This window comes from Lissotriton vulgaris, chromosome 3_1 (genome assembly GCF_964263255.1).
Source record: "Lissotriton vulgaris chromosome 3_1, aLisVul1.2, whole genome shotgun sequence".
Classification (NCBI taxonomy): domain Eukaryota; kingdom Metazoa; phylum Chordata; class Amphibia; order Caudata; family Salamandridae; genus Lissotriton; species Lissotriton vulgaris.
Window position 1 is genome coordinate 1173702263 of NC_141689.1, and position 23852 is coordinate 1173726114.

Below are 23852 nucleotides of genomic sequence, written 5' to 3' on the forward strand. Positions count from 1 at the left end.
AGCTCTGAGATGTCAAGATCATTCCAGAGAAGTTTTTGATACCGGGCAGCAAGCTAGCGGTATGGAGACACTGCCACGGGACGTTGCGAGAGTTGCGAGAGGACCTCTGTCGTGCTCCGGCACTGGGAATGCCTGACTACAACAAACCTTTTTCACTATTCTGTTGTGAGCGAGAAGGATGTGCTTGGCAGTTTTAGTCCAGGATCATGGAGGTGTCTGTAGACCAGTTGCCTACTTTTCAGCTACTCTAGATCCAGTAGCTTCAGCGTTGCCCGGATGTTTCAAATCCGTTGCTGCACGGGTGTCAGCATTGAAAGGTGTGAGAGTATTGTCATGGGTCACCCTTTCAGTGTACATGTTCCACATTCTGTTGAACGGTTGATGACCAGGACCAAGACACAGCACCTGACCAATAATAGGCTCACACGCTACGAGCAGCTCATACTTGTTGCGGAGAATGTGACCCTCAAGAGGTGTTCTGTTTTGAATCCTGCTACCCTGATGCTGTTGCCAAACACTCTTGATGAAGATTGTGCGACCATGACTGTCTTGATGTAACTGAACTTTGCACAAAGCCGAGACCTGACATTGTTGATGAACCATTGCTTGACCCTGATGAGATTTTCTTTGTCGATGGTTCATGTTTAAGAGACAGTGTTGGTCGTTTGAGAGCAGCCTTTGCTGTATGTACCATTACAGGAGTAGTTGAAGCTGCCTGCCTGGAAGGAGTATACTCTTCTCAGGTGGCTGAGATCATTGCTTTGACTCGTGCTTGCATAGCAGCAGATCAAATTCGAATTATCATTTACACTGATAGCCAGTACGGGTTTGGTGTGGTTCCCAACTTCGGACAGCTCTGGTCCCAGAGAGGTTACATGACATCGTCTGGATTACCCATCCGAAATGGGGAGTTGTGAGGTTGCTTCTAGAGGCCTTGCAGTGTCCCAGAGAAACTGCAGTTGTAAAGTGCATGGCTCATGGAAATGGAACAGATTTCGTGTCACTTGGAAACCGCTATCCGGATGAAGTTGCACGATTCTGAGCCAAACAAGATTGTTCATTCACTGAGAAACATGTAGATGGGAGTTAAGAAAGAACCGAGTTCAGCACGATGTTGGCCATGGCAGATACCTGGGATAAGCTCAAGTGCCTGCAGGAACAAGTTTCAGATCAGGAAAAGAATGTGTGGATCAAGGCAGGCTACGTGAAAGGAGATGTGGATATTTTGGTCTCAAGTGATGGAAGGGCAGTGTTGCCGGATGAGTTGCTGAGTCCGATGGCGAGACAGATCCATGGTGCAGTACACCTGGGAAGAGATGCTATGATGCTAGTGTTCAGACGAACGTGGTACAATCCGTGATTTTGTGCTGTGGCAGAAGCTGTGTGTCAGAGATGTGTCACCTGTCAACAAATGAATGCAGGAAAGAAAACTGTGGTCACAATGAGTCACATTGGGAGATCCGGGGGCCCGTCAACAGGATGCAATTGGACTTTATTGAGATGCCTAGGTGTAACGGGTTGAGGTACATCTTGGTTGTGGTGTGTGTATTCTTAAGGTGGGTGGAGGCGTACCCTACACATAGGTGTGATTCACTCACGGTAGCAAAGCTGTTGTTGAAAGAACTTGTGCCTAGGTTTGGGATTCCGACCTCTTTGGAATCGGACAGAGGAACGCATTTCCATAGCGAAGTAATGAAGCTGCTTTGTGCCGCATTGGAATTTGATCAGCGTCTCCATTGTAGCCACCGCCCAGAGGCTTCTGGGATAGTGGAGCAAGTCAATGGGACTCTGAAAGCCCGAATGGAAAAAGTGTGTTCATTAACGTCTCTGAAGTGGCCTGATGCATTGCCGTTGGTGATGATGAGTTTGCGCAGTACCCCAGACAGGAGAACAGGTCTTTCACCTCATGAGATACTGATGGGGAGGGCTATGAGGTTACCAGCAGTTCCATCGACAGCCTTGCTTAGCATCACCGATGATCTGATCCTTGATTATTGCAAGGGACTAGCTGATGTCATCCATTCTGTGTCCTATCAGGTGCAGGCTGCTGCAGCAAGCGATCTCTGTCACAACCTGAGTCCTGGGGATTGGGTGCTGGTTCTGAAGCATGTGAGAAAGAGCTGCTTGGATGTTCGCTGGAGAGGCTCATACCAAGTCATCTTGGTGACGAACACTGCAGTCAAGTGTGGAGGTCTGCCGAACTGGGTGGATGCTTTGCACACACGTCGAGTTTCAGCACCCTTGGAAGAAACAGCTCCTCTCCCTGATGAAAATCCAGCTGAAGTGGTAGGGCCACAGGAGGGGACAAGCCAAGCTACGAGGGTGTCTGAAGAAGCTGAGAGAAGTTGTGAGCAGAGTGAGCAAAGAAAAAGCCATACAATGACCAGGGCAGAGGAGCAGCGGCCAGAGAGGCAGAGGCGCTTGAACTTGAGACTGGTCTCCGAGAGGGATCTTGCCCCTGTGTCTGAAGAGTCAAAGTCAGACGAAAGTGAGGAGAGCAAACTTGTGGAGGTCTGAGGAGATCAAGGAGAAAGAGAGTGCCTTGCCGAAAGTATGCAGCTCCGGAGTGGACATACATCGTGACCGATGCCCAGAGTGCTGAGATTGGGAAGGGTGAGGGCAGTGACAGTGATCAGTATCAGTCCTAACATCAAGCGGGATGTGTTGTTGTTGGAACTAGGACTTGAGATCGAAGGTGTACTGACCATCACAGTTCCGAATCCCCCGATATTGAGCGGAATTTGCCATCTAATTCTGAGTAGGCTGATCTTTCCTACGTTTGGTCCTGAAATTCCATCTCATGAATCAATTGTTCTTTTGTCTTGAATTTTCGGAATATGTGTTAGAAGCAGTTGGAACAAATCTTATAATGTACTAAAAGAGATTTTTACTGTAAATAAATGCAATTAACCTAGGTCCGAGTGGAATAAGAAGAAATTTAGGGACTTTTCCACAGAGGACGGAGAAGTGTTAACATTGTCTTTTGCTTGCTGTAAATAAGGAACTGAAAGAAAAAGGGGACTTCCAGCTTTCTGAGGTGTGGTTCGAATTGAATCACCAGTATCTGAAGAAGAAGAGAGACTTTTGAGCATTTCTCAAGAACAAAGAAGCTGAAAAATGTCAGATACCATGGAGCTGGAAACCCAAACCGTAGAGCTAGGTGCATAGTAGGCACACCTGTAGGAGGAGTGATACTTTTCATAATTTTGGTAGTTTTAGTCTCATATTTAGCACAACATGAGCAGGCAGTTGAGGTAGAGGGAACCCCTACACCTACTACTCCTAGCAATGAAGAGGGCAAGGTAGGAAACGAAAGAGCTTTGCTAATAGTGGAGCGTCGTAGGTTACATGCAGATCTGTCCAGAGGTAATTTCAAGCTAAATGCATATGCAAAATTGCTGTATGAGTATATTGATGCGATGGATGCGAAAGATTGTTATGTGTGTATGCAGTTGCCAGCTTCATTGGATGAGGGTATCAGATACCATCATCTTCCCTTGATATATGGTATTTCATGTAGTTTGCTGCTTAGCATTTTTTATGGATGAAATCACTTTAAGTATTTTTTTTCGAATTATGATGCTGTTCTTCCTGAAGTGCCAGCTTACAAGCATTTGAATAAGTACGATTACTATAAATCTGAGGATAGACTAAGGACATATTTAATTCCGACTCAAGAGTTGGACATAGCTTATACACATCGCCATAATCTGACGTGCCTGTTGTCAGATACAGAGAAGAAATTTGTAGATTAAGTAGAAGGTAGGTACAGGAAACAAAAGCAGTTGTGAGATTAGGGGCAAGGAAAAGTAGATTGAACAGATGAGGAGAAGTTGCACAAGTCGAAAGGGAGTTATGGTCCTATAGCTCTAGATAAGGTGCAAAAAGGGATGTTGTGCATAAGTCGCCCACAGACGTACTATGAGAATGTGTATGTGGGGCAGACCACATGTGAGCATACATTTATGATGGAGTATTACTCGAAGGACGTTTTGCAAGGTATAGTGCAAGTAATTTCAACTGTGTATTTTGTATGCGCGAAGACTGCCTATGTGCGATTGCCTGAGAAATGGTATGGTACGTGCTATAATCTTTCCTAAGATTTACCATACGGAAGATTTTGAGCTCATAGAAGGAGGGCAGCATGCAAGAGTGAAGCGAGGTTCAGCAGCTGTGGTTGGAGATGTTTTTGGAGCAATGATACCAACTTTGGGAATGATCTTAAATGATGTGAAGATTAGAAGGTTGGCGACTGTTGTGGGTGAGTTGTCAATGAATAGCGCTAAATCGTAGGTGGAAGGAGAGATGTTGTCAATAAGGACATGGTTTTGCAAAATCGTCTTGCTTTAGACGTTCTTCTAGCAAACAAGGGAGGAGTCTGTAAACTTTTGAAGGTCCAAGAGTGCTGTACTTATATACCAGACAACAGCAACAATCTGGAGAAATATATAAGTAACATCACTGCCATTCACTATGAAATTGAGGATTTGACTGAGGAAACTGTGTGGGAAAAGGTTGGAAAAGGATTTGGCAAAGTGGGGAGTTGGCTTGCGAGCATTGGAAAAGGATTTCTTGGTTATGTGTTGAAGCCTCATATCATGGTTGTGGCATGTGTGATTGGATTGTGGGGTTTGATCAGAGCTTATAAATGGTATAAGTCTGGTAGATTGAAAAGATCTTTGAGAACGCAAGAGAGACGAATGGAGAGACTGCAGGACAGTCAATATCAGAATTTGAATAGCATGGAGTTGCTCAGGAGCGGTAGAATGGCAACGAGTTCTGTTTAAGTCAGTTCTTACCCTAAATGGTGATGTATTGTGTGATGACACAGGTCATCAAAGGGGGGACTTATGAACGCCATGTTGTTTGGAAAAATGTAGGGGTGCATCATAATCGCCTGTAGTCAGGAACCGCATATTTAGAGAACCTTACTAATGTTTGGTTTAGAAATGTAGGATTAATCGAGAATGTTGCAATATATAGAATTATGCTCATATCATTTATTGATTAATGTTGTGCTTATCCAAGAGGATAATGCTTTAAGTAATTTAGGATTAATTGCTCTGTGTATGTAATGTGCCTCGAGATTAAACGTGCCATATTCAAGTTGCACGTGTAGTTTGCTTGGTAAAATTGTAATGTTTTAACATGAGGATAATGTTCATTAACATAGAGAGTAATGTTAGGATTTATTAATGAAATGCGTATGTTGTGGTATTAGAAATGCATTTAAAAGAGTAAAGGCCTGAGAGAATAAACGTTAGCAAAGGCCTAACTGTGATTTTCTTAGCATGACTAGAAATGTCGAGCTGGAAAAATGCTTTGGGAAAAAAACATATGGTTGCAGTTGAATTTTGAATTGTAACTTGGGGCGTGCAGAGGGATCGTTCTCATGCATTTCTTTTGCAGGTATAAGGCCGAGTAGTTTGTTAGGTAAAATAAGCCATTGTTTAGAAGTCAGATTAGTAGGAGTGAAGACGAAAAGAATGTGCTGGCAGGTGCAGTTGCAACATTGGGTGAAGAAGGTGACTGGGATCCAAGGACCCAGCAACGGTTTCTGGAAGAAGAAGGTTTGACACTGGAAAAGTACAAGCGGCTGTAGCTGCTGAAGAAGGAGTGCAATGGCGTACACATTGTTTTTGGGATTTTGTATTAGGGAAAGTGCGCCGAGGGTGGAGAGTTAGTTCGGTCTTAGTGAAGCTAGCGGTAGGGTCAGTTTGGTTTAGACGAGGTCCTGTCTAAGGCAGTCCAGTTGGATGTGCAGTTAGACATGGGTCTTAGTTTGGAATAGGCAAGAGAAACTAAGGAGCATCTTAGAATGAGCTCGGTAGATTAGGCTGCTTTCCTGGAAAGTGAATGTGCTTCCTAGGGAGCCTTCAGTGCTGACACTTTTTTCTCTTGCCTGGGAGATATGTTAAGTAGGGATGTCACTTTAGAATTAGTGTAGGGACAAGTTAATCTTTTCTTTCCCATCAGAGCAGATGCAGTCCAGTTTTCCAGTAGGCACAGTGATTGCGTGTCTAATGCTTCTTGAATTGACTTTGCATTTTATTCTGAGTCGTCTGAGACTCTTGCATAGGATTATGTTTGTATTAGTCCAGTTTATTTCTTAAACCTCTTGCTGAGGTGCTTGTATGTCCAGTTATTTTTGACTTTATAATACATTTTCAAATTTACCTTTGGAGTTTGTGGTCCTTTAGAATAAAATGTATTGATTTTGGAAATCTGTCAAAGTATTTTGAATTTAAAGAGCTTCCTTCACACTTCCATGCAGATTAATGAGACACGTCGACCTGGGGATTCCTTGGAGTGTTAAGGTAAAAATCAAGGTGGGAATCCCAGTGTCATCAGTCCCATGGCCAATTCTGAGGCAGCTTAGCCCAGGAGAACACTTGGGAGGGTCACAAAGTAGGCAGCAGTAGGCATGCAGATGAGCACAACCAAAGCAGTTGTTCAAATGGCTATCTCTCCTGGCAGCACCACAGTGCCTTGGCAGAAGCGAGTCAAGGAGCAGCTGGCAAGAGGGCAACAACAGAAAAACAACCCAGTGAGTCCTTAGGCCACCCAGCAAGTAGCAGGCATTAGGGCAACAACAGAAGAGCCATTCAGATGAGTCCTTTAAGCTGCGCAGCAGTCCTTCTGACAGAGCTGCGGTTTTAGATGCAAAAGTGCTATGAAAACATGAGGTCCGAGCCCCTACACCTATTCTCATAGTTGTCATTGTTCAAGAGGTCCCTTCAAAAGAAACCTTAGAAGTGCACCTCCTTTGAATCTCAGCCCTGACTCCAGACATTAGTAGGGAGCAAATCAGCCCTTTGAGTGAAGGCAGAACACAGCCTCTACAAATGCAAGTGTGCCTGCCTCTCTCCCTCCCAGCCCAGGAACACTAGCAGTATGCAGATGTAACCCTGTCACACCCAACTCTTCCTGTTTGATGGCTGTCTGGAAAGTGTGCACAAAGTGTAGCTGTTAACCAGGTCCAGATGTGGATTGGAGACAGGCTGCAAAGTACAAAGGATTATAAGCACAGAGAAATGCCCACTTTCTCAAAGTGGCATTTCTAAAATAGTAATGTAAAAACAAACCACATCAGAAAGCAGGACTTATCACCAATATTCCAAACATACCAAACATGGCAACACTACTCCTTTCAGATCAGAAGTTACCACTTAAACATGTTTAAGGGAATTCAGTAGTGAGAAACCAAATAGGCTGTTTGTCACTACCAGGACATGACACGCATTAAAGGCACATGTCCTACATTTTTCTGACATAGCACCATGCCAATAGGGTTACCTAGGGCCTCCTTTAGGGGCAACCTGTTTGTACTAAAAGGGGAGTTTAAGGCTTGGCAAGTCGTTTTCAATGCCATGTCAATGTGGCAGTAAACTGGTCACGCAGGCCCTGTAGTGGAATGCCTGTGACAGGTTTGACAGGCTACGTCAGTGGGTGGCACAAGCAGTGCTGCTGGCCCACTAGTAGCATTTGATTTACAGGCCCTGAGTATATGGGTTACCACCGTACAAGGGATTTACAAGTGGGTGAAATATACCAAACAGGTGTAAAGCAATCATACCAGGTTTTAGAGTAGAGAGCACATGCGCTTTAGCAAGGATAAGCAGTGGTAAAGTGTCCAAAGTCCTAAAGCCAACAAAAAGAAGGTCTGAAGAATAGGAGGAAGAAGGCAAGAAGCTTGGGGATAACCCTTCAAAAAAGGTCAGGTCTAACAGATGCATTCCCAGGTCTACCAGTGTATGGTAAATTTTGGAAAACGTCAAATCCATGGATGGATGCATCGGAACACCCAAGCTCCACCCATGGCACGCATCCCTGCAGCAGAGTATTGCAATACAGCAATTTGCAGTGCCTTGCATTACTCTAGATTTATCAAGCCAGGCAGGGTCTCTCAAGGTGGCCTTCCGTGGATTGGTAAATCTCATGTAGGTCTTGCATCACCCTTGCGTCGCCTTGCTTGGAGCAAGGGCAAAGCAAAACTTTGACAAAATGGACCTGTGAATAGAGGAAACAGTAGGTCACCACTTCAGCGATTATATCTGAATGAGTTCCTGAAATGTACAGGTTTTACAAAAGTAAAAAAGATTATTATCTAAAAAAAAAAAGAAGTCCTAGGCTAGCAGAATTAGGTATTAGCCTGTACATTTTTCATGTGAGGGGTATAAATGAGTTTTTGCTTTCACTCTGTATATTGTGTAGATTTCAGATCTCCAAAGCACACCTATCAGCAGCTGCTTGACATGTAAGAATAAAGTAGAAAGTCTCATTAAGATAAGACACCCTTTGAACAGGCTGCCACGCATTGCTTGTTAACGAGAGTGAAACATTTCAAATGATGCAACACTGGTACAAAAAAGAGAATGCATAATTTTACTGCAAATGATACATCATTAAATACGCAATTTTAATACATGCAAGTAACTGCAGACTTCGTTTGAATATTACGCGCGCTATACTTGTACTGGAATCGTCCAATTCGTTCATAAATCTAACACCAGTTCTTAGTTTGTGCTCGTTGTTGCAGTAGATGGGTATCAGTGTAAATATGTGTGGACACGGAATATTTTTAAAGGACTTTGACTCAAGTAAGGGAAAAAGGGAAAAGGTGACAGGAAGAAGATACAAATAGGAAACAGCGGCAAAAGGAGAAAGCAAACTTGAAAAAGAACATGGACGAGTAAGATAAATGGACAGTCGTATCACATAAAGTCAGCACTTGAAGTGCTTCTTTAAGACAGTCTCTGGCACGATTCAGGTCTTACTGGCGTCTTACCTAGCTGAAGAGCTGGTGAAGAGGTACTTTATCACCTTAGACAGTGGTAAATCGTTGTTTCTCAACAGAACTTTATAGGAATGGTAATGCTTTTGGCTGGAAAATGCAGCAGCATATGTTGTCATTTCTTAAGTGATTAGGGAGCACAACAAACTACAGCAAAATAATATGATTGAAAGCAAATATAACATAAATAAGAGATGTCAGTGAACAACACAAAAAACAGTCAAAATAGATTGAGAATCCTCAACCACAGTGCAGTTAAACCAATAATACAATGCAATATTGCAGCACAAACACACACCACAGAACAGCAGAAGACATCACTACCACAAGAAAACACAACTCAGCAAGTTTAAACAAATAATCTTGCTGCATATTACCACCTGTACTAACCTGCTTTCATAACAATTTAAGATTGCTTGTTATTCACAAAAGGATTTACGAGTCTTATCTTAACGAGTGCAGATTCTTGAACATAAAAGGATAGGTCATATTATGCATGGAGACTCTGCGCTCGTAAAGATACTACTCGTGAACAGCCGCGGCCGGTAGTGGGAGTACCGGCCGGGCGGTAACGTGGGGAGGGGCAGGGTGGGGGGAAGTAATGTATGGATTACGGAGTGTAACAGGTAAGTAAACATATAAATAAATAAAACAAATTTTGTTGCGTGCACTGCATCACAAAATGCGATGCAGTTCGCGCAACAAAATTAGTTTTATTTATTTATATGTTTACTTACCTGTTACACTCCGTAATCCATACATTACTACCCCCCACACTGCCCCTCCCCCTCCCCATGTCACCGCCCGGCCGGTACTCCCACTACCGGCCGCAGCTGCTCGTGAATCCCTTTGTCAACATCAAAGTGTATGTTTACATGTGTGAATCAGGCCCAATGGGCCAATGGGTCTGATTCACACAGGTAAAGTTAGACCTGAAGGGGAATATTTAAAAGCTCCTTGCACCTCTGTTGGGTCACGTTTTGTGACGAACCGGCGATGCATTTTGCTGCTTCATATTTACAAGGACACATAAAGCCACCCTGTGTAACTTTTTGTGTCCTTGTAAATACGGCCCCATTTCAAGTGACACTTTGCGTGAAAGGGGCGTGCCCTGGGTGGTGCTGTGGGTGTTCCCAAGCAACATCCATGGCCTCTGCTGAACTCACAGATTTACAAACTTTAATAAACCTGGGAATGCGCCAGAATGCTATGCCTGCTCAGGGGAGGCGTAGGGAGTCTCAACAAGAATTTTTTTTTAATTCTCCTTATTTTTCCTCTTTCTATGCGTGCTGCAATCTACAGCACACATAAAAAGAGGAAAATACCTCTTGTGATTTCAAGAGCCCATTCCTGCACAAAAACAATCTCCCCTAAAACGCAGACACCCTTGCACCAGGGTGCAAGTGTGCCAGTGTTGGGGCATGTCAGCATTTGTGCACCACCACAGAGGAAAGCACAGGATGCGTCATATCATTGTAAATATCACGCATCCCTGTCCTTTAAAAGTGACTCAGTGCGGCACGGCTAAATGTCTCGTGGTGCAGCGCTGAGTAATTTTCTTGTAGATAAGCCCCTCAGACCTTTATGCCTGAAGTCTAACTTCAGGACCATTAGTCTAGATTTAGATCTGAAGTTTAAGTTTAGGCTATATGTCTAGCTTTAGAGTTTCGAATTATGACCCACTACAAACCTATTGGTTCACAAAATACCATACCAATGTATACATTAGAAGTCAGTGTGCAAATTGCACCAACCTCTAACAAATCCATTTTAGTTGATTCCTAATAAGAAATGGCAAATTGCAAATTGTTATTTGAATCAATTTATAATTTCCTATTAGTAATCTTTGTACCTCAGGTCCAATGTTCGATTAACATTACATAGAGTGGCTATGCCCAACTGCAGCAGTGTGCCACAATTTTGAATCTGGGTTATAAAGTTTAATCCTGCCAGGCAGGAAACAATTAAAGATGCACAAGAGAGGAAAAGAGATACGTGCAAAAGTAGTTAATTGATGAATGAGAATTACCTTGTGAAAAAGGGCTGGCTGCAGGCAACAAGAACAGAGCAGAAAGTAGACAGAAGAGAGGTACAAATACTTCCAGTGCCTGATTTACAAAGGTAGGTTTGCACGTATAGATCTTAGGCGTTACTTTTAACTTTTTTGCCATTCACCATTTTCAGGTTTAGATTTATACCCGAGTCTACACTTAAGAGAATCCTTCCTGTCAAATGGGGGAGATAAGACTCCTAAGACTGAATTTACTTGTGTGGAGTTACTAGTAACTTCCACCACTTGACCAGAGGCCACCTGTAACAAGGGGTATGGAACTTTAATAGAAGATATAATTTTAAAAAACAAAGAATAGAGAATATTATTATGTTGTGAAATAAAATGTAAAATGAAATTAACCAAAAATACTATCCTAGAGCTATAGGGCTATTTAAATAATAATATACAACACACTATGGGGCTCATTAGAAAGTTGTGCGTAAACTTTCTGCTCTCTTGTTCTCTTTCATGTCCTTTTACCCCACCGTTGGCCATTCCCATCTCCTCACCTGCACCCTGAGGGGGTTTATCCCCGCCCACCAACAGAAAGCTCCTTCATTTATCCCACTTCTACCTAATGGCAGCTGCAGAATACACATATGCAGCAGGCGTGCACAGTGGGTGCACTGCTGGCCTGCCAAAGTTAGGCCCCTCTGTGCCTGTCAGTGCCCCCCTGCCCCCGGTCCTCCTCCCACCCATCGCCACTCCTCCTCCAATTCCCTCCTCACCCTGAACCCCAGATGTACCTTCTAGTGCTGCTGTGGAGCCGCACTGGCAGACATCAAAGGTGCTTTCTCATTATCCACCTTCCACTCTTCCTGCACCCTACACCACCTTCATGCCACCCGTGCATGCACCACACACAAAATACACCTCATATTCACCCATGCTCACCCAACCACCACCTCTCCTCATCCCTACCTTTCCCTATCCTGCCTCCTCTTCAACAACCACTCCCTCATTAAACACACCACCGAAATCTTGAACCTGCTGCATGACCACACTTTGTACCTGCTATTCCTGACAGATACCTGTCTGACTCACACGTGGCCTCCTGAAATTTCTGCATCTGTCCTCCCCAGATACAAAGTCAATAGACGGAAAAGGACTAACAGATCCAGAGGGGGACTTGTCTTCATCTACAATGAATACCTCCAGTGCTCCACAAGTTCGGCTAGCACTAATAGCACAATTGAACATCTGACCTTCAAACTACACAGCTCTACCAACCACACCCTGAGCAGCACCCTTGTCTAATGACCCCCCAGAACCAACTATAGAAACATCATTGCGGACCTCTTCACCCCACTGAACTCCAATGACTTTTTCCTGAGCGACATTAACTACCGCCTAGAGGACCCCACCAACACCAACACAGCTAACCTCCTAGAGCAACTGACAAACCTTGGACTCACCCAGCGAGTGAAAGGCCCCACCCATGCTGACAGTCACCTACTTGACACCATCATCTCCAGCTTCAGCAAAATCACAGTGGACACGCCCACATGCATAAATTGGTTCAGCCACACCGGCATCCATTTCAACATATGATCAAAAAAGGAGGGAAAAAGCATAGCTATCCTACCAGGCAGGTATTCATTTCAAAATAAATCCCTCCAACTCCTATCTATCCATCATTTGGTACTTACAAATCAGTGCTCCTGTGTCTTCCACTGATAGTAGCACCCTCCATTCTTGTGCGGAACAGGAATAACCCTTTGATGAGGCATACCACCAAGGGGTAACCCTAGTGGGTGAGGGCTATACAAAAAATAGCCTTGCACTTTTTCCACCTGCGGGAGGTTCAGCACTAAGTATGGAGTAGGGCTCCCTTTTTCGACATATGGGTTATAAGAAGAATGGACCCCCTCTGGGAATTTCCTCTTATCTCCCCCTTTTTTTTATATATTACATTTAACATAGTCATCCCTCACCACCACAGAAAGGCCATGGGTAAATCCATACGTCAGACTCGGATGAAGGTGTCTGAAGAATCTTGGACCTCAGAGTTCCAACACCACTGACCACAACACCTCAATGATGACCTCCCATGATCCATCTCCAACTTTAAAGCCTAGACCAACTCCTGTACATACACCATGGTGGTCCCACTCGGGCACTAAGGTCACCAGTACCAGACCACAAGCAAACTGGTACATGGAAGAGCTCAGACTCACCAAGCGACTATGCAAGCAGATAGAACTCAGATAACGACAAAGCTAGGACCACACTGATATGCACAACAACAGATCAGTCCTCAGATGCTACCACCAAGAAATCACCGTCACCAAAAACTCTGCACTCACTGAGCTCTTGAAAGCAGTGCTGAGGAAATCTTTAAGTAAGATGTTACCTCTTGGGAAGCAAGCTCCACCAGAATCACCCCCTCACTAGACCTCTGCTCCCATGTGTACCTCTTCTTCAGCAGCAAGATCTCCAGCATCTACAACAACATCAACTCCCAACTGGACCCCTCCACCTTTCCAGCTGCCCTATCCATCACTTCCAACTTCCAGAAGAACATCCTTACTACCTGGCCCACCTTCACCATTCAAGAAACTGCAGTGACCATGCACACAATACACTCCAGAGCACCATTGGATGCCTGCATTCATCCATTCACTAAAACACTGGACCCCTACAGCTTAGCCCTCGCCTTGAACAACCCAGTCACCTTCCAGGATGCCTGGACACACACCAGTGGTCTCCTTTTCTTAAAGAACGTCTCACCAAATGGTAAAACACTAGCCAACTATCGGCCCATCTCCCTGCTTCTCTTCCTGGTGGAAGTCATAGAGAGGATCATGAACAAACATCTAGCTGCACACCTCAATGACAACGACCTCATCGACATCACCCAATTTGACTTTGAAGCCAACCAATCAATTAAACTGTTTTCATCCCTGCCCTTGTTGTTATTAAACTGATCAAGGACAGAAAAGACACCATTGCCCTCATCCTTTTAGATATATCCTCTGCTTTTGATACCATGTCTCAACCCATCCTCATACAAGCCCTACAAACTGCTGGCCTATGGGAGCCAGCATTTTGCTGGATCTGCAATTTCCTTACAGGCTACACCCAGTTGGTCAGTGTAATAAATTGGAATACTCAAGTCAAGTCAAGAGATACTTTATTTTGGCCTCACAAGACCTTAAAAACACAGATCAAACATTTGAAAATTCCGTACAATTTATGAGTATACAATGTTTTTATATACACATAAAAATATAAGAAAATTAAAATGTTAGAAAAGTATTAAATATAGCCTGATGAGCGCTGAATCCCGACCATATAGTGCAAAATCGTATGTATTAAAAAGCAGATTAGAATACAGAGTCCTGAATCGTAGTAAGTGCATAGAGTGGGTGGTTTAGACGTATTCTTTCTTTAGAATTGGAATTCTAATTGTGGGGTGAAACCGTATTTGAGAACAACCACTATCCTTGTTAGGGTGAAGTCTCAAGCAAATCCCAAATTAACCTGTGCTTAACCCCCTGGTAGCTTGGTACAGAGCAGTCAAGCTTAAATAATTAAAGGCAATGTGTAAAGTATTCATGCAGCACTTCAAACAGTAATAATCTAAACACACAATACAAGTGAAATCTCACATTAATTCCTATGGGGCTGCGATGGCAAGTCCTTGCAACTGGAAATTAATCGCAAAAGTGGCGATGCTTCGGTTCTGCTCTGGGTTGCGCCGCTCACCAGAGGAGATGCATCGGTTCTGCTGGATCCACAGATGGTCTGGCAGAGCACCTTCAGGGCCACTTGTAGGGGTCCAGGCCTAGGGTGGCACCAATTGACGGGGTAGGACTCACTGATGGCAGAATCCAGCTGCTGGGTTAAAGATTGTTGGAGCCTAAGTCCCTGAGGCTCTAGTCTGGAGGCCAGCCAAATAATCCTTGGAGTCACTCTGTGGTCCTAAATTTAACAGATGCAGGTCCAGTTGTTCTCACCCGGGAAATATGGCAGCATGCAACATGTCAGCACAGTAGGGCATCAGTCCTTCAGAGCAGCAGTTAAACATGGTTGCAGTCCTTTCAGCAGCGTAGCAGTTTTTCTTCCTGGCAGAGTGCACATCAATCAATCAATCAATGAATCAATCAGGGGATTGTAAACGTGCTACTCACCCATGAGGGTCTCAAGGCGCTGGGTGGGGGGGGTCCGCAGATCTGTTTAGCTGAACAGCCAGGTCTTGAGAGTCTTCCTGAAGTTGTTCAGGGAGGGGGTCATCTGAGGCCTGCTGGGAGATCATTCCAGGTTTTGGCCGCAATGTGAGAGAAGGATATTCCGCCTGCTCTGGCTCTGTGGTATTCAGCCAGTGTGAGGTTGGAAGATTGGAGGTTTCTTTTGGGTACATGGAAGTTGATTCTGTGATTGAGTTATTTGGATCTGGTGCTGTGTAGGCATTTGTAGGCGTGGGTGAGGATTTTGATGGTGACTCTTTTCTCCACAGGGAGCCAGTGGAGCCTTCGTAGGTGTTTGCTGATGTGTTTGTACTAGGGGATGCTGAGGACATATCTGGCGGCAGTGTTCTGTATCATCTGGAGTTTGTGGAGTAGGGACTTGTTTATGCCGGCGCAGAGAGCGTTTCCATAGTCCAGTCTGCCGGTGATGAGTGCATGGGTGACTGTCTTCCTTGACTCCAGGAGGATCTATTTGAAAGTCTTGCAGAAGATGCGGATGGTGACGGCATTGACCTGTTGGTCCATAGTGAGGGATGAGTCGAGCATGATGCCAAGGTTTCTGGGTGGTCCGTAGAGGTCCTAGGGGTTCCAAGGTCGGTCGGCCACCAGATGTTGTCCCATGCTGAAGGGGTGGTTCTGAGGACGAGGACTTCTGTCTTCTCGGCGTTGATCTTTGGGCAGCTGTTGGCCATCCAGACAGCATCAGCCTGCATTCTATTCTGGAAGTTGAGTCTGGCCGTGGTGGGGTCTTTGGTGAGGGAGAGAATGAGCTGGGTGTCATCAGCGTAGGATACGATGTTGAGGCCGTGTTGTCAGACGATGGCGGTAAGGGGGGCCAAGTAGATGTTAAAGAGAGTTCGGCTTAGTAATGCCCCCGTGGGACTCCGCAGGTGATTTTCGTGGGATCAGAGAGGAAGAGTGGCAGTCTAATTCTTTGGCTTCTTCCGGTGAGCAATGATTGGATCCAGTCTAAGGCTGTTCCTAGTATGCTGGCGTTGTGTAGTCTGCCAACGATTGTGCAGTGGGAGACAGTGTCGAAGGCTGCTTATAGGTTGAGTAGGATAAGGGCTGTGGAGTGGCCTTAGTCCAGGAGGGTGCGGATGTCATCTGTGACGACGAGTAGGGCGGTCTCGGTGCTGTGGTTGCTTCAGAATCTGGTTTGGGATTGGTCGAAGATAGCATTGTCTTTGATGAATCGTGTCATTTCCCTGATGACTGTTTTCTCTGCAACTTTAGCAGCAAAGGGGAGGAGCAAGATGGGCCGGTAGTTCTTGAGGTCAGTGGGGTCATCTGTGGGCTTCTTGAGTAGGGGCATGACTTCTGCGCGTTTCCAGTCATCTGGGAAAATGGCTGTTTTGAAGGAGGTGTTGATGGTGTGTTGTACTTTGGGTGCTATGGTGGTAGTGGCTCTGTGGTAGATGTGTGGAGAGCATGGGTCGGTGGGGGCCCCTGAGTGGATGCCTTTCATGGTTGAGGCAGTGTCTTCGGCCATGATCAGCGTCCAGGTGGAGATGGTGGGCTGGCTGGTGTGTCTGGGGGGTGGGGCGGATGTGGTGTCTGATGGATGGTCGACAAAGTTGTCGTATAGGTTTTTGATCTTGAAGTGGAAGTAGGTTCTGGGCTTATCGCAGAGGTCTTGGGACGGGGTGATGTCTGTGACTTTACTGCGGGGGTTGGTATATTCCTGGATGGCACTGAAGAGTTCCTTGGAGTTATTCCCACTTTTGAAGTGGAGGAAGCTTCTAGAGGATTCCATGCCCCTGAGGTGTTAGATATCCACTTCCTCCCAGTCCTGGCCCCAGCATGTCTGGGGTCACAAAATACTAGTGGCAATCCCTTTATGAGAGTGCTCAGGCAGTGCCTTTGTGATGTGCAAGTGTGGTAGGTAACAGCCATCTTAACTTTGACTCACTGTCTGGTAGCAATACACTAAGGCCAACAGTCAGCTACATCTAATCTTGTGATCCAGGAACAGGCTGCAGGCACCAAATGGTTAGGACAGGAACATACCAACTCTCTAAACATAGGATTTTTAGAATTGTGATAAAAACTCTGATTTTACCATTATAGGGGGATTTTTATTGCAGTTCTTGAGTCACCACTCTCGACCTGTCTACCTGCTCCCAATTGGAAGTTACAGCATTTTAAATGTAAATAAAGTAACTTCAACGTTATCCTATTGGAGAGGCAGGCCTTAAAGTAGTGAAATATGAATTTAAGATATTTTCCCTACCAGGGCATTTAAAACCTAAAAGTTCATGTCCCACGTTTGACAAACAATGCATCCTGCTTTCTGGACTGTACAGGGCTTAGCCTAAAGATGGCTTATAAATAATAAAAAGGAAGGTTTGGGCCGGGCATAAGGTTTATTTTGCCGTGTTGAAATGACAGTTTCAAACTGCACACACAAGCTGCAAAAGCAGGCCTCAGACAAGGCTAAAAGGCTACATAAGTTGGTAGCATAATCAGTGCAGCAAATATTTTTTTTTAAATGTTATTTATCGGCTTCCGGAAGGGCCAGGTCCTATGGACACTATGTAAAAACATGAGGGGATCATTATGCCCCAGCACCACTACCTCCCCGGGGCTTCATTCAACATTAATGTGGGGGAGGCCCGTATGGCCCCTGCTTTATGCAAAAACAATGGAGAGACCTCATGGAGAACTTAAAGCCCTGGGTGCAGCGCAGACCCCCCCCCCCCCCGCAGCCCCGGGGAATGCAACCTCCCCTAGGATTTCTTTACATTGACAGCAGGTGGCGCATGCAGCTCCCACGCAGCCCTGGAGTCCACCACCTTCCTGGGGCAATACAAAACAAAGGAGGGGGGCTGCACTTCCCCCTCCTAGAGCCAATAATGGCCTTGGGGACCGCCATCCCCCCAGTGCTTGCTCCTGTAATGTCCGGGGAAACCCATCCCCAGGACATTGTAGTTTTCTCTGGCTTGGTGGGAGCACCACTACCGCCAAGCCATATCAAATTCTGCTCCACTCCATACAAGAAAGAGTATGTAAAATGCTCTTGCTTGCACAAAGCAGAGCAGAATTGCTTTTCTACAGAGGGAGCTGCATGTTTGCAGCTCCTTCTGTCTAAAAGCAAGGCCAGCTCCCGCAGGATGTGGAGACCCAGCAGGGACCACAGGGTCCTTCAGAATGCCCCAATGTGAGAAATCGGGTGACCAGGGCATCCAGTATTGTGGCCCGTTCCCAAGGGGTTGGGATTCTCTGGAACTAAATGAGCCCGGGATGGCCCACTCCAATATTTAAAACATTATGTTTTTTTAAAGGGCCACGGAGTAGGGCCAAACGTTTCCCCTCCCCTTATTCTAAAAACACCGCTACTAGGGCTTTTAATTGCCCTAGGACTGCCACCTCCCCAGGGCACTGGGTATAATAAATGTGCCTTTGGGACAGCCACCTACCCAGGGCAAATTTCAAATAAATGGGAGGGGCATGCACAGTCCCTTTCAGCCCCAGGGAACACCACTTCCCTGGGGCACTTAAAATCATGTATGGAGGCTGGACTGCTCCCAAGAAGCAAAAGCACACATAACTCCGCTTTCTGCAAGCCGGGGCTGTCAAAAAGATCTGACTTGCAGAAAGCAGAGTTTTTATCTCATTCTCTGCACACAAAGATGAGTGCAGAGAAACAAATGAAACATTGCTCTGACAGACAGTGAGCTGCCTTTTAGCAGCCCCTTGTCTATCACAGCAATGCCAGCTCCTGCAGGAGGCAGGGGGCCGGCTGGGACCACCGTAATTGGCCCAGTGAGGGGGAGTGCGGCCCCCTCCCCTAGTAAAAATAAATGTAAGAAAGGAGGAACCCATGGGATGTCGGAGTCCCTGTCCCCTTTCTCAATGACTCTGCAAAGGGGCCTCCTGGTGCACAACTGTTTGGAGGATAAAGTCCCCTTGGCTGCTGAGGGTCCTTGGTGGCCGGTAACCCCTTCTATTACCTCAAGCAAGTACCACATAGCAGGATTGCTTAGAGATGTTCTGAGGCCCCTCCTCCTTTCTCTATCACTCTGCAAACGCGCATCCTGGCACACTACTGGTTGGGGGTGAAGTCCCCATGTATACTGAGGGTACGTGGGGGCCGCACAGTGGGATTGCTGAGAGCTCATGGGAGGCCCTGCCCTCTTTCCCCACCACTCTGCAAACATGCCCTCTGAATCACTACTGGTGGGTGGATGATGTCCCCCTGGATGCTGCTACTTTACCAACCAGGAAGTGTTGGGAGCTATCTTCTGACTCAGACTCAGAAGCAGCCGAGTCCCAATAAAAACGTAAAAATGAAAGACAAGCAGGCAGGGTACGAATACCCTGACCCCCTAAGCCTGGTGTTGGGGTGCCCCTGGGACACCACCAGGGTCAAAAAGTATTTATTTTAACTTTGGGAGCAAAACGCATGACCGATTCGTTGACAGGTTTAGTGATTTACATAACGTTGCCGGCATGTGGTGGGCTTGCGCTCTTTTTATTTTAAAATTTTAATTTGAACTCTTGCTCTTTGGGCAATTTTAAACAGTTTTTGTGCTAAAATTAATTGTTGCACTCAACTACTTGATTTAGTGCGCTAGTTGTTGGCTCTCCCTGGCTCTCCCACTTCCTATTTAAACCCGGATGCAACGACCGTCTGCGCCCGAAATGCGCCTAGCGCCAGAACCCCTGCCCATTTTTCGTGGTACTCATACTCACACAACCAACTATTACTCCTCAATACAGGTAAATGCATATCACATAAATTACAGTTAAATCTATCTTTCCCAAAGCCTCTATGATGCAACCTTTGTGGATGGGCGGCATATGATCCGAGGAGTACAAACATTGGTGAACAAAAACTGACCAATGTAATTACCAGTAACCCAGTGCATGATAATAATGGCTCTTGCGAAGCTGCACAGACCTTTGTACTCACAAATAAGAACCTCCAGCCCATTAGGTGTATCTTATGAAACACCAGGTCTATGGCAAAACACAAAATCCATTTAGAATGTTTGATACAAGCCGAGGACCTGGATCCTGTTTTTCTAACTGAAACGTGGGCAAATGAAAATAGAGACCCTGACTGGCATCTAGCAATCCCAGCCGGATATGTTGTTGACAACTCTGATAGAAGAGAAGCAAAGAATGGTGGAATTGCGATAATTTATCGATCCTAGTATACAGTTAGATTTACCCCAGAGTCTACTTTAGACGCCTTAGCGATGTCTTTCAGCATAAAACTTAACAATGTAGAAGTGTTTTCAGGTCTATTAATTTACAGACCCCCTGGCCCCAGATCCTCTTTTTCGACCTCCCTCCAGACTTATCTGGAGTCATGTTTAGACTCAGAATCCTTCACCATACTAGGTGATTTTAACTTACATCTGGAAGATAATAATAATCCTGATACTACTAGTCTATTAGATAAATTAGCTAGTTTTGAATGAAAACAAATTGTCTGTGAGTCTACTCATCTAGCAGGGCATACATTAGATGGTATCTGCACCAATAACTCTTGCAAAGAGTTTAAGAAAGTCTTCCCTTTACCTTGGTCTGACCATTCTGCGGTGCATTTTACCATCATGCTAGCAACACTAAATGGTGGACGGAGGATTAGATCCTCGGCTGTCAAACATCATGCCTGGAAGTCAGTCAGCAAAAATGACTTTATGTCAGCACTAAGTGATAGGCCTGTAATTCCTACTAAAGTTAATCCAGCTGCGACAGTTTTCCATAACTGGCTAAATAGAGCAGCAAACACTGTTGCACCAGAAATGACTATGCGATCTCGACACAAAAAGGCCTCGTCCCCCTGGTACTCTGCAGATCTTAAACTTGCTCAAATTAAGTGCAGGCAAAAAGAACATATCTGAGATCTCAATATAACACTGCACAAAGGAAAGTCTACTGTGCCCTTGAAGAAAATAAGGTCGCAATCATACAGGCTAAATCTGCCTACTTTACCGCCAAAATCCAAGAGGCTACAAACTCTCCAAAAGAATTGTTCCAAACGGTCTCTGCATTATTAAAGTGTCCGCGGGACTCAACATTCACACCAGACCAAATGTTTATAGACAAACTGGCCGGCTTTTTTTCAAAGCAAGGTCCAGTCTGTATATAACGACCTCCTAAAATCAGCTAAGGATACAGCGAGAAATGTTTCAGTTCAGCCTGATGACAAGGTTGAACACTGTGGCCTATCGCAATTTCCATTACTGGCAAAGGAGAAAGTGGCGGACCTGTTGTTAAAAATCAAATCAAGCTCCCCCCTGGACCCTTGCCCGCCGTATATACTTCATCTGGCCCCAGAGGATAAAAGTACCTCGCTATCCCCTGTATTAAATCAAACTTTGATTTCAGGAATCTTTCCAATGACCTGGAAAAAAGCCTTTATTCGCCCCCTTTTAAAAAAAAACAAGCTAGACCCACTTGACGAGAAAAACTATCATCCCATCTCCTGTATGCCTCTGCCTGCCAATGTTCTTGAGAAGGCTATGAACTCAGAACAAACATCTTGTCTAGAGACTAATAACATCCTTGATAATACACAACATGGCTTTCGATCAAAACACTCTACGGAGACAGCCTTGATCATGGCAGCAGAGGAAATACATAAGGTGATGGATGATGGAGGAAGGGCTGTAAAGGTCCTGCTTGATTTAACAGAAGCCTTTGATACCGTGAATCACGCGGTATTAACACAAAGGCTACAGGATGTAGGTATCAGTGGTATAGCTCTTGCCCTCCTTTCCTCCTTTCTATTGTCTAGGGAACAAGTGATTTTTCTGGTATGGATATCGGTCTGAGGAGTTCATACTCCCTGGCGAAGTCCCACAAGGCTCGGCCCTATCCCCCACACGTTTTAATATTTCTGTAGCACCCCTGGCCAGACTAATAAAAAGCTGTGGCTTCACGCTGGTGTCATATGTAATGACACGCACCTTATAGTGTCAGTAACTCAGGCAGTGGATGCCACAGCATCCGAATTTTGCAAGCGCACTTCTGCCTTGCTGACCTAAGTGTATTCTAACTTTCAAAAGTTGAACATTGACAAAACTGAGGTCCTAGAGTTTGGTCAGAAAGTCTTGATTTGGAATCATCTTTGGTGGCCAACTGCAGCAGGTACCTGTCCCGTTCCGGTTAACAAAACCAGGAACCTCGGCTTTACATTTGAAAAAGACCTCACCTGGGCCTTTCATATTAATCAAGTTTCATCTGCTTGTTTGTTAATGCTAAAAGGCCTGAGGTAGATTCTACCATTCATCCCCTTTTCTTTTAGGAAAACAGTGGTAGTAGCCACGATTCTGCCCAGAATTGATTATTGTAACGCTCTATGTTTGGTAGCAGGTGCTTCTCAATTTGCCAAACTTCAGTCAATCCAGAATGCGGCAGCTAGAGTTTTGCTCAAATTACCCAAACATCACCCTACATCGAACAGTATAAAACAACTTCACTGGCTTCCAGTCCGACGATGTGTCAAGTGCTGTACAGTGCATGGTAATTTGCTGTGTTTCTTTTGTTTCCATATATACATATTCATTTAAAAGAAAAAAATGTTGAACCTTTCTTATAGTTAAGAGAGCTTTCTTTATTATTTCTGTAAAAAAGCAAAATTTACAGTACCCAAACATAAGAAATTCTGAAGTTTAAGTTATATTTTTATGTAGTTGTAAAGAACTTGGTAGCCACACAACATTAATTATAACTCGCCACTTTACCATGCACTGTGTTCTGACAAATTATTTGCAATGTCATAAGTGATGAAATGGTGTGAGTTTTAGTTAATGTAGTGTGGTTACTGAGTACACTACACTGTTCAAAGAGGTGCGTGGCTTATAATAATTTGGAGGTGGTGCGTAAATTATACATTCAAGGTAAAATTATTACTGTAGAAAATCAATTGTTAGTGTAGTTCAGTATGGGTTGTACAGAAAGAAAGAATACATGTTTTCCTAACTATAACAAAGGTTTACCCTTCATTTTTTTTCATTGAATTTTAATGGTTTTTATTTTGTAGTAAAAAGTGTTTCAAATTATAGAGTGTACTTATGTCAAGTTTAGTGTTGTTAAATGTAGTGTTGCGGAGGGCAGTGGATGACAATGTCAAATAGTGTCGCATCATACAGTGGAGTGTTGTAGAGTGTATAGAGTGGACTGGCATACAATTGGGAAGAGTGTAATAGCATTGAGTGGTGTGGTGTAGCATGTTGTACAGTGAAGTGGTGTACTGTGGAATAGTGAAATAGTGGAGTGGAGTGGCGTACAATCGAGTAGCATAGAGAGAAGAGTCAAGTGGCAGAGAGTGGAATAGCGTAAAGTGGAGTGGATAGAGTGGAGTGGCGGACAGTGGAGGAGAGTACAGTGGAGTGGCATACAGCACAGTGGCATGGAGTGGAATAGTGTATAGTGGATTGGGGTACAGTGGAGTTGCATAAAAATGAATGTCGTAGAATGAAGTTGCATTGAGTAAAGAGGTGTATCAAGAGTGGCCGCGAATGGAGTGGAGTGGTGTAGAGTGGAGTACAATACAATGGATACCATACAGTGGATTAGCATACTGTGGAGTGGGATAGCTTGAAGTGGCAAACTGTGGAGTGGCATAGAGTGGAGTGGCATAGAGTGCAACAGTGTTCAGTGGAGTGTCGCAGAGTGGAGTAGCGGACAGTGGAGTGGTGCAGGCTTGAGTAGGGTACAGTGTAGTGGAATACTGTTGAGTGGTATAGAGTAGAGTGCTCTAGAGTGGAGTCACAACACTGGAATAGCATGGAGTGGAGTGACTCACAGTGCAGTGGCATAGAGAGGATTAGTGTACAGAGTTGTAGCGTATAGTGGA